Source organism: Zea mays, chromosome 10 (genome assembly GCF_902167145.1).
Source record: "Zea mays cultivar B73 chromosome 10, Zm-B73-REFERENCE-NAM-5.0, whole genome shotgun sequence".
Lineage (NCBI taxonomy): Eukaryota > Viridiplantae > Streptophyta > Magnoliopsida > Poales > Poaceae > Zea > Zea mays.
Genome location: NC_050105.1, coordinates 144,925,396 through 144,937,588, shown reverse-complemented (window position 1 = coordinate 144,937,588; position 12,193 = coordinate 144,925,396). Strand labels below are relative to the sequence as shown.

At 41.8% G+C, this 12,193-nt stretch overlaps 1 long non-coding RNA gene across 1 annotated transcript; it reads left to right on the top strand.

Annotated features, from left to right (window-relative positions):
- The first annotated feature begins 7,252 nt into the window (after positions 1 to 7,252).
- Positions 7,253 to 11,350, top strand: LOC118473614 (uncharacterized). Its single transcript, XR_004853426.1, has 2 exons — positions 7,253 to 7,918; positions 9,875 to 11,350. It is a non-coding gene; the product is annotated as an uncharacterized lncRNA (long non-coding RNA).
- The last annotated feature ends 843 nt before the right edge of the window (positions 11,351 to 12,193 follow it).

The window sequence follows — 12,193 nt, the reverse complement described above, 5'->3', positions numbered from 1 at the left end:
CCTCCTCCCCTACGCGTCTTCCATGTCACCGTCGACCAACAAGAACGTACGCTCCACCGCCACCGGCCAACAGCCTCCGCATCGAGCACAAGCTGCGCGTCCTCCCCCGTGTCCGTGACATGGCGTCATCCTCGGCCGTCTCCACGGGCCAATAGGAGCGTCCACACCCGCTCCCCTCTGTCACCGACAACAGCCTCCCTCCACGATAAGTGCTCGCTATGCCCCCCCACCCCGACAGCGAACAGCCTCTGTAACAACCGCGCATACGCCCGCTGGCCTACTTGCTGCCTCTCAGGATATAAGAATGCGACCACTTCTTCATCTCCACAAGCGCCACTCAACCCACCCGACCTACAATGAGTGGTGCCAGTTCATCTACGACGGCCGGCGAGGTCCATTCCTCTTCCACACCTCCTCCGTCCACTACTGTTGTTTGCTATAAAAAAATTCAACCTCAGCTGCTTCGAATCCACTGCTTTGTGAGTGAATCATTGTGTTTTACCAATCCATTGTTGATAGGTTTTTGTGCGTGAGCTCCTGAATATGTTTGAGGTACCTGTTGTTTTTAGGATATTCCGCTTTGTATTCTTTGTGATTTGTGGTGATGACCACATTAAGATCTTGATGAACTTTGGCACTTTGTGTTGTGCATATTCCATCTTCGGATAGTATATGAAATTGGTGATGACCACATTAAGGAGTTCTTGTTAATATAAGTGCAATGAAAAGATTTTATGGCCACTTTGCTCATTAAATGGTGCCTCTGCCATGAACCGATTGTTTTTCTAAATAAATGCTATGAACATGTGTAGAGTAAATTATTTTGTTACCATGTCATGTTGAAATATTGAAGTGTTATCTTTTTTCTTGCAGATTCATACCAGGGGGAGTTTTTCCCGAGACAATCGAAGAGTACTTGCATCCTGGAACTAAGAAATGTATTATGTTTAGTGGAAAAGGATCACTTCTTGATGGTAATTATCCGAGCTTGTTCCTCTACATGTAAATTTCGAGTGACTATTTCTGTAACTATCTTCCGAGCCCAGTTCATATAAAACAAGCAGAATTCCTTTTATAGTTGTTGACTATAGTTGGTGTTGGGGACTTGTTCTCAAATGCTATGAGTTAAGAACAAGGCAACACAGAAAATGTTAAACGATAAAGTCTTTCATCCTTCGAAGCATTATTTCCCTTAGGATATAATGATTTTCGGACGAAGGTTATGAAGGACGTACCTTCATAAACATAACATACGATGACGAAGAATGAATCATAAAGAATATGAAGGATTACATAAATAATTATATATTATTATCAACTTATTATTATTGCAGAAAAACAGAAATGATATCGAATTACAAATGTACCTTCAGCTTGGAAGGGAATAAAAGTACAGGTGTGACGCAAAAGCAAATGTCAAATCCGCGTGAACAATACGGGGGTACTGTTCACCTATTTATAGGCACGGGACACAACCCATACAAAATTACATTCATGCCCTTTACATTTGATAATAATTCTATAGTAATCTATCGAGGTCTGAATAACCTTTTCATCTTTAAGTCGGTTTCATTTTCTGCTACCACGCCGAAGCTTTCCTGCTCACATCTTCGGCGCTGTATCGACCTTCGTATTATTCTGGTCTTCTCCTGCCGCGATACCGACTTGAGTCCGAAGGTACCTGCTCACACATTATACTCCAGAAATACTGTTAAATCCTGTTTTTGAGGACCTTCGTAAGCCGAAGGCCCCCAACAGTAGCCCCTCGCAATATTAATTTGTTTAAAATAATAAATTTAGATTGCGACATGGACGAAGGCTTTACGCCGAAGGTCCGAAAAAACACCTTCCCTTTGCTAGGATAGCAACATTCACTGACAAGCGGGGTCTTTCAATTTTCAACGCACTGGGCGTATAAATAAGATCATACCGCAAACTCATTTGGCACGCTCTCTTGCCATCTGCTCCCGCTCACTCAATTTTAGCTTTTGCGCACCAAGATTTGCTGAGCTTTTAAGTTTTGAAGCTTCGGCATTGAAAACAGTTTTTTAGTATTCCCGAAGATGTCTGAAGATAAGAAGGCTGCTACCGAGATGAAGCTGAGTCTCGATGAAGAGAAGAATCTGGGGTTTCTTATAGCGATGTCGAAGACCAATACAGAAAAAATCACCAAGGAGATTCTGGAGGGTTTGTCTGAAGATACTGGTGACAGCGACAGTTATGATGTGGACAGCGGTGGTGAAGACTCCGAAGATCATCCTTGGCGACCAAGCCATGCGGTTTTCGGCAAATCAACTATCAAAGAAAATCATCTTGTCAACATGAGAGGAAGGTATTTCCGGGATTTGTCCGTTGTGAGCGCCGACGAAGGGGAAAAGACTTGTCCACACCCTGAAGAAAATGAAGTTGTAGTGTACCAAAGCTTTTTGAAAGTTGGACTAAGATTTCCCCTGAGCAGCTTCGTCGTAGAGGTGCTGAAAATATTCGAAGTCTATCTTCACCAACTTACCCCCGAGGCAATCATAAGGCTGAATATCTTCGTGTGGCCGTGAGAAGCCAAGGTCTGGAGCCTGATGCGAAAAGTTTCTGCAATATACACGAATTATCATACGAAACGAAACCTTGGGGTAAGGAACAGTATCACAATAATTTTGGTTGCTACAGTTTCGTTTCTCGGTCTGGGTCAAGCTGTCCCGTGCCAACCTTTTGAAAGAGATGGCCCGGCGACTGGATGACAGAATGGTTTTATGTGAAGAATGACCTGAAAGCACGAGAAGATATCAAAGGTATAGTTATGCGCCCTATTTGGCAAAGCTTCGGCCTGCGGAGGCCGAAGGTTGAAATGAACGAAGCTGCCGAAGAATGCCAGAGAGCCTTCGGAGTTATTTGTTCTTTTATTGGAACGAGAGATTTGGTCCAAGAACATATTGCCTTCAGAGTATGGCCGCTTGCGGAAAGTTGGGAAATGCCGCAAGAGACCATAAAGGAGGCTGATGAAGGTGGTCTTATCAGGCTGAAGTATACTTTCAAGTTTGGAGATAAATTCGTTGAGCCAGATGATGACTGGCTAAAAAGTATTGAAAATTTAAGTGATGAGCTACTTGGGGTTTATTCGAAGGCCGAAGATACTGCACTGTCAGCAGCCTTCGGAGGCCGAAAAAAGAAAAGGTTGAACCGGGTATTTGATGCAATCGGGTTCGTCTACCCTGACTATCATTATCCCATTCGAGGGCAGAAAAGAAAAAACACAACCTCTGCGAAAGAAGAAGCTGCAACTGCTCCTAGCGAGCCAGAACCGAAAAGAAAGAGGATAAAGGTCCTCACACATCGGCCGCGCTATATTGAACCAGCTTCGGTGCCTGAGTTCACCGGAGAAACCTCTTCGGCCACCGAAGCTGAAAAGCCAACCAAACCAACCTTGCTGCCAGAGGTCGCAGAAATGGCCGAAGCGCCAACAAGGATAGAATTGGAAGAACCGAAGATTTTGCTACCAGAAACCAAAGAGATGGCCGAAGCGCCATCCACAGAAAAAATGGAAGAAGTGAAAAAACCAACTGAGGAAAAAACATCAGAAGTTTTGAGTCCTGCAGCAAATGTTGAGACAGTAAAAAATCAAAAGGTGCCAGCAGTGACTCCAAAGAGAAAAAGAATGGCTAATGTGCTAGATGTACTGGAAACAATTAGATCTTCAAGCACACCTCCGAAGAAGACTGCTGCCATTCCCGAAGCGAAAACTGAAATTTCTGATACTAAAGCTCCAGAGCAAGAAACTGAAGCCGAAGCTGGGTCCTCAGAGCCCACGAAGATAAAATCCTTGGAAACCGAGGAAGAAAAAATAACAGAGCCAACTTTTGTTGAAGAAACCAGTGGCATTGCACCCGAAGCATCCCCCAAAGTCCTTGATTATATTGTTCGTCATGCTTCGAGGAAACAATTATCAGAAAAAGAAAAACAAGAGGCCCATCTTTACGCCCAAAAACTGAAGTATCCAAAGGGGGCGTTAATATTCAATGGCAGTGGAGAAGAAGACTTTTTGTATTGTCTTCCTGACAGCAAGGAGATTTTTGTCTATCGGGAGATGAGCAAAAGCTTCGGATTCCCAACACTAGAAGACGGGCTCTCGGTGCTGTCGAAGAACGATCTGGCCGACAGCCTGGCATATAATAGCTTAAAGGTGCAGCAAATGGGATCTTTGTATTTTTTGTTGAGACCAAAAATTTTCGTTTACTTAAATCTATTGACGCACACATATTTCTCTTTGCAGGGCCTGATACTTAGCAATGCCCTCAGGGCACAGAAAGATGCTGAAGACGAAGGGTGTGCTATAGCCCTGAGCAACCTTCGTTCCGAAGTAATTGAACTGAGGAACGAAGGTCTCGAAAAAGATAAAATATTACATTCATTGATAAATAAAATAAAGGAAGACGAAGCTGCTTTTAAAGGTCAAGCTGAGGCTCAGAAGCGCGAAATTGAAGATCTTCGGAAACAACTGGCCAGAGCCAAGGAAGAACGCATACTTGAAGAAACGAAGCGAGAACTCAGCGACCAATGGGCAAATCACTTAGAAGGAACTGTTGAAGAGCTTCATTCGTCCAAGAAGAGATGCTATAACAAATCTATAGAGTGTGTTAAGAAGTTAAAAGCTAGCTTCGCCAGGGTCGACGCATTCTCAAGCGAAGAAAACTTTACAAGAGGCAATCCCGAAGGTCCCATCGAATGGATCGATCACGAAGCTGAGGCCTTCGAGGAAATTTTAAATAGCCGTGGAGATATATGTGCTTTCTCGGGTGCCAGAGGAATTGCCACCATTTTAGAGAAAAAGGGCTGCGAGCATGTAAAGATTTTAGCGCAATCCGAAGCTGCTTTGTCCTTCGAAGATGCAAGAGATCCTTCGGCCGAAGCTAGCATGGTTGGTGGAAAATTTTTCACCGATGTCTGGGATAATGGTGGTCGGGAAATGGCTCGAGAAATTATCCAGAAAAGCGAGAAGGGCATTCATGATGCTAGAGAAGTAGCTGAGGCTGCTGAAAAAACGCAGAGCCCGAAGGGCAAATAGATATTAACTAATAGTTTTTATTGTGTTGTAATTTTTGGTTTTAAACTTCGCTCGCAATTTGTAATATCGATGTAGCCGTATCCTGTCCTCCTTCAGATCCTACTAAAGCGTCTCCGGGCCCTCACCCGAAAGGAGACGAGGAAATTAAAAAGATGGCTGAAGCTATCATGGATGAAGTTGTTAACCGACTCCTGAACGAAGCTGCAGAAGTTGTTTTGAGAGAAGATTAAGCATTATTGTAAAAACTTCTGAAATGTAATATGTGTAACATTTTGTAACCCTGAATGTAATATACCTGTTTTTACTCCTCAATTCTTTACGATGCATGAAATTTTACTCACGTACCGTTTTCGAGTCTTTGACGAAAAAACACCTTTCCTTCTTTTCATGCTTCGTGAAGAAGAATTTCTATTTGTCACAACAATATCCATAGTATTCTGATGAATAATATCCAAGCTTCGTGAAAATATTTTCCGAAGTTGCACTTCCGAAGATCAATAGTGTATTTCTTTGTAACTTGGCATGATTTTCCCCCTTTTTCAAAACATTCTTCGAAGGTCGATATTGTGGCCCCCTTTTGTGCTATATGCAGCATGATGTATGATGCTTATGTTATGCGAAATGATGCGATGATGTTATGTTATGCAAAATGATGTTTATTCCGAAGGTACAGGCACATCCTGCGATAAATCACATGATCTTTTTGAATCAGTATTGACTTTTTGCTATAAGCCTCCCTTAGGAGCTTCTTCGCCTTTTACTTCAGCGGAATCAGCGTTTATTTTTCGCTGTAAGCCTCCCTTAGGAGATTCTTCGCCTTTTACTTTCAGCGATATTCGCGTTGACTTTTCGCGCTTCGCCTTTTACTTAGGCGGTATCAGCGTTGACTTTTCGCTGTATGCTCTGCATTCCCTTTGGAACGACTTTGGAGCAGAAAACTTACACTGCGCTCCCTTTGGAACGGCTTTTTGTGACTTCAGCAAATGTAACACCCCAGGTGTTTATCATCTACTCGACCATGAGTGCGGACTTTAATACGTGATAGCGGTGAATAAAATGGTCACTGAATTCTAGTCATCTTTGTCTATCACGATTTTAATATCGTATTTGTCTCTATCTATCTAAATCGTTTAAAGAAAATTTAGAGAAATTTGGACTTTAAAAAAAATCTTTCAAGACGTTAAGTCTATGCTGTTCAGATCGATCGAGTACGTGAATATGATTTCAGAAAGAGTTTGATTTTATAAATTCGACCACACTCCATATCCAAGAAAAACAAGGCATAGAGTTATAAACTGAGCTGCTCTCTAGCAAAATGTTCGGTTAGCGACGAAATTCGTTTAGGTTCAACTAAATCGAATGTCTATTAAAATATCGAATCCAATATCGTTTAATTTGATCCGTCGACATCGGGCTAAAACCCAGCCTTGTAATTTTGCCCCAAATAAATTTATTAGAATTCAACGACTAAAATGTTCGGTGCAAAATAATCTGTACCGCCCGTTGTCCAAGAGAAACCATGCGCGAGGTCGATAATCAAGTATTTGGGTTGATAGCAGATGAGATTTATCTGGTTTCAATTAAATCAAACACAGAGAGTATGGATTTAAACAAGAATTATCGGTGAGAATAATGGCCTCTATGTCCTAATCATCTTCACCTATCCAAATTTTCAACATCGCATCTGTCTTTATTTTTTCTCTGAACTGTCCAAAATATATTGCGGAGTTCGGTGTTAAACCGCTATCAGCAAGGTCGAGCCTAGTGCCAGTTTAAAATTAATCAATTAAGGTTAATTAAAAAGATCACCTAAGTATTTCGCTCTTATTCGAGCGGTCTCTACGAATTCGGTAGACACTAATAAGGGCAGACTGTTTAAATAAAATGAAACCAGAACAACAGTTAGCCAAATCAGTTTCCTATTCCAGAATCCGAGAAAATAATATCGTATCCTAACAGCATTTTGATCCTATCTGTTTGCATTTTGCTCAGATCCAAATCCCTAAACACGGATATGTATGTATTCTTTTGTAACAAAAAAAAAAGAAAATATCTTTTATCCTCCTCTCAACCACCGTTGAAGGCAATGGATATTTTTTTTCTACATCGTACGTGGACACCAGCGCTAGCCTTTGTTCTTATCTCCTATCCACGCGCTGGGCTCTCAAAGTTACGAGTCTTCTGCACGTCTCTGCTACTCTACATTTCTCTGCGCTGGCCATCCGAGTGTCTGCCTCAACGCCGCTGTTCGACTCTCAGCCTAGCTCGCCAGCAGCCCTTTGCCCTTCCCCCTCACCTCCCCACACTAGCAGCAAGGATGTCGCCTGTTCCCTGGTGGCCGAGCCTGGCCCCTGCGCCCAGCCCATCTCCTTGGACGCCGCCAACCCTGGTGCTTGCCCGGGAACTGCCCTTTCCTGTCCATGGTACCCAAGCTCTGCTCGACACCCCTTCCAGCGCGCGTCCTTGCTCCCTTTGTCGCTGCTCCCCACCGTGCCGAGTGTCCAGCTCGCCGGCCGAACTCCCTCAACGCCAGCCTCCATGGCAGCCAGCGCTCCACTTCTCCCTGCAGGCGCCCCCTCACTGGATCTCCTCCTTTTGTGACCAGCGCCGCTCCCTGGTCCGACTCCAATCTCAGCGCGACACCTCCACCTCGGGGAATAGTGGCAGTCCCAACGTCTCTATGTCCCGTGGCTGCTCGTCGAGCTCAACCCAAGTCGAGGTCTTGTACGCAGCAGCAAGCCTCGGATCCCTCCGCGTCGCATGCGTCGACTCTATTTGCAACCCTGTGCTGTCGATCTGTGCAGTCCCGACGTCTTCGCATCTCGCTTCGCCGGATCTGTCAGCCTCGTTGCTCCTCGTCCGGTGAGCCCCCGCCATTTTTGCCGTGGCTTCCATTCCTTGTGCTCGATTAAATGTGTGAACTGGTGAATATTGTAGTTCTTGTGGATGTCGAGTCGAATTAATAGCTATGGTTATGTGTGTTTTTGTGTGTGAGGTTAGAAGAGATAAATCTCTGGTTGTCATGTGGAGAAGGCTTTAGTGTGGAGCTCACTGTGTGTTTGACATAATGCCTTAACTAGGACTGAGTCAGGTTTGTGTTGACAAGCTGATTTCAGCTAAATCTGAGAACCCCAATGATGAAGTCGATGATTGGCTCTAAAAATCATTATACTCTAAGTTTAGTACTTATAGCGCTTGGCCGATAAGGTCTATTAGAGGTTGAGCGAATTCCTACTGTATGGTGACATGAATGCTTTATTGTATTATGTGGTTTTAGTTCTACATTAAGATGAGGTCTTAGAATATTTGAAGTACCTAGCACATGAGAATTGTAGAAGTTAATTAGGAGTTAACTTAAAATTCTTGCTGTTGAGACTGCATGACCAATTTTAGTTATGCAGCTAGTTTAGTGAAGTAAATCATGTTTTCAGTGAATATGTGGTATATGAAAGTTGTAGATAAATTCTTTATCTTACTTGTGTAAAAATTTCATGACCATAGGTTTAGTAGTTTAGGAGTTATGATTTTTCCAAGTCCAGTTTCAGAATCTGGACAGATTCTGTACAGATTTCAAAAATGACCTTGTTTGCCCAAGTTAAATTGAGAATCAGCTCTTAGTAATTATAGGAGAATTGTAGTACTTCGATTAAGCTTTCCAACAAATTTTGGATCACCCTTTTTGGTGATCTATAAATTAAGTTACGACTGTTTGAGTTAGGATCTCTGAATCTGTCCAAATCTGGACAGCAATGTGTGTTTGAATTAACTGACTTTGATACACATTGAATCACCTTGAGATGATTATAAATGAATTGTAGACAATTCTATTATCTTTATAAAAAGTCTAGGATCACCTGATTTGGATGCCTGAAACTCCAGTTATGAATTTTTGAAGTAAGTAGTCGAATTCTGTCCAAATCTGGACAGAATTTACGTTTAGTATTGTTTGACCATTATAAGTGTCAAGTCTCATTGTGATGATAATACAAAAGTTGTAGATGACTTCTTAAGCTTTCTAGAAAGTCTTAGTTCACGATTTTTGGATGAATATCTTGTGAGTTATGAGCAAAACCGTTGACTGCTGAATGCTGTCCAGAAAATCTGCAATGGGGTATTTGGTTTGATTCCTGTTTGGCTAAGTAGGAGTAATCAGTTTTTGATTCTTAAGTGATGAAGACTTGTGACATTTGAAATGTTTATCCAAATGTCTTTTTGCACATGGTTGAGTTTTTCTTTCTTAATGTGTGCTTTAAACCTATTAGTTTGGGAATTAATACTTTGATGAATTTATTGGAACTAGTAGCTAATTAGACCTTGTGTGGTTATAATGAACTCAATAATGCGAAGAAGGTTTAGTAGACATACATATCTAGATTTATGAATTAATTTGGTCGCCTTATAGTTATAAGCATGATGTTAATGCCAGATGATTGAGGAGTAAAGTTTAGAATTGAAGTGCTTGTTATGCATAGAAGTATTTTAGATCTATAGGTTGAGATAAGTTTTGCTCCATAGGATTTTATGCTAGTTAATAGTGGGTTATTCATTAGTGCTAAGAATGATGTTAATCCTTTGATAGTGTACTCTAATCCATAAAGTTAAGGTTCATGTATAGCCTTTTGTTGATTGATGCTTGAGTTAGATCTATGTAAATGTAAAAAAAATGTACTTGTGATACTTAGTAATATCTTGACATCTAGTGTGCTCCTAGGTGTTGTGATGACTTGTTTTAAATATTTATCCTCTTTAACATAGATTATCTATCTTATGCTCTTCGTGCTCATGCTCATGCTCATGTGCATCATACATATCATTTAGGTACGTTAATTGATCACGTGCTATGGAAGACGAGTGGAAGTGATCTCCAAGTGATGCTGATGGACGAAGCTAAAATGGATGAATCAACCAAGTGCCAGGATGGAAGATGCTCACTAAGTGGTCGTCAATTAACAACACTAACATAGTGTTATCCCATGCAAGCCCCGGTGCATTTGCCACCTCCTTGTTGTTTTAAAACTTTTATCACTTATATGCTGCATTAGGTGATAGGAGTTGAGTGATGAAACAATTGATGCATTGCCATTCCTTGGAATTCGATTACTATTCCTTGATACCTGTTTTATAAAGAGAACTAATGAGGCTTAGCCCTGCTTAGAAACTAAAAGTTGTTTCTTTTAAAAAGAATGTTGTGCAACACTGGATATGGGTTTTATGAAAAAGGAACTTGCAATAATGAAGGCATCACTCGCGATGATGAATTCATTATTCGAGTATTGTACCTCTATCAGTTACATGGTTTGGGTGTTAAATATTAAGATGAGACCAGACGTTGAGCAGGAAAGGTCGCCCGTCTGTGTCGATTAAGGACCGTTCCGATTGTTGGCCTGCTGATCTAGGACCCTTTAACTGGCCACATGCCTCATCATGGGTAAGCTTAGCCTCGGCTGGACCAATACCAAAAAGGCCGGCCCGCAATGGGAGTGGAGAGATGGCGAGAGTATCGTGTATTCACCTGGCAAGAGGCTGGATGGTGGGGTACTGAGCTCTCGGTTGGCGGGGACCCGTTCTGGTCTTGAGAAACCCGGTGGCGAGTTGACATATGCAAGGGTTAAGTGCTACATATGTCGTGTGGTTGGAGATCCCCAGCTGGGTATTAATCGATTCGGATCGCCGAACTTCTCGGATATGAAGACTGGATCTTCGACCCTCATCGTAGATAACAAGTGAAACTAAAGTTGCTAAAATGAAGCTAGTGTAGGACAAGTGAATGCTCTAGATTAGATAAATCTAGATTCAGGAAAAGTACTTAATTTGTGAAGTAAAATTTTTGCATAAGGATCCACTACTAGTAAGCTTTTCTGCAAAAATGAGTCTTGAAACTTGATGAGCCTTACCTTGAATCCTTTTAAATCCAGCATACCCTTGAGAGTCTTTTCTTTAGTCGGGTAAGTCTTGCTGAGTAATTGCGTACTCAGGGTTTTATTCCCTGTTGTTTTTCAGGTTATAAGTTTGTTCTGTTTTGGATGGTGCTAAGTGCTGGTGGGCTCGGCCTTCTTATATAAGTATATCCCATCTTTAGCTTCTTTATTGAGGACTGTCACTTAAGCTAGCATGTATTTTAAAACTTATAAATGTTTTATACATTCAAATTGTAATCTTTTTGAATCAATTTCTTTTGTAATCAACTCCGACGATATATATTGTAATCTTGTTATAACTTGTAAATGTTGTAACTTGTAACCATTTTGTAATAAAGAATTTCCGCTGCAAATGTTGGTGTGTGATTTGTGTTTACTTAATCCTGCGATCTTGGCGGTAAGTCGTTTATCCGGGGTCCTCGGGACACTCGGACAGATCCTGTTAAGTTGTTTGGTGCACATGCATAGCCGTCTGAGGTCTTTGAGACAAGGACAGGTGCATGTGGGCCCGATAACTTGGGAGGTTCTGCGACAGCTGGTATCGGAGCAGGGTTAAGTATATACGGTCACATACGTATTTTCAAAACAAAAGTTTTGGTTTTAGAAAACCTATTTTCAACTAAACACATTGTTTGGTTTTGAAAAACAGATTTGAAAAACTATAATGCTAGCGACATCCTCTATAAGCCCTAAGTTAAGGACTACTAGGTGGCTTAGTTCAGAATACTAACTCACAACCTGGGAAGGGTGATGCATACATGTGTAATGTTGTTTTTGAGGCCATTCAGTCTTGAATGGATCGACGCTCAGGTAAGGTGAGATGTGAGAGCGTGACCGGACAAACGTCGGTCTAGGGGAGAGCATAAACAACGCTTGATTATATACATGTTTTACATATGTATATATGAAGGCTGTGATGTGGAGTATTTAATTTTCTGGGATTCAGTACCCCATGGATGTGTATGGGTATGCAGACATGGGAATACTGAGAAGTGTAATGTACTTGCAACGACGCACCTACGCTCAAGTAAAAAGGTGAGTTACCATAATGAGCTGCCCTATGGTTAAAGTGTGGCAGCGGCGCCTATGCGTGGCTCGGCGCTTAATGAGGAGCTGGCCTCCATATAGAAATATATGGAGTATAAATTGTGATAAACTGTCATGTATGAATTGCATCATTGGGAATTGGGCTGTGATGGAAATTTTCTGCAGGTACACT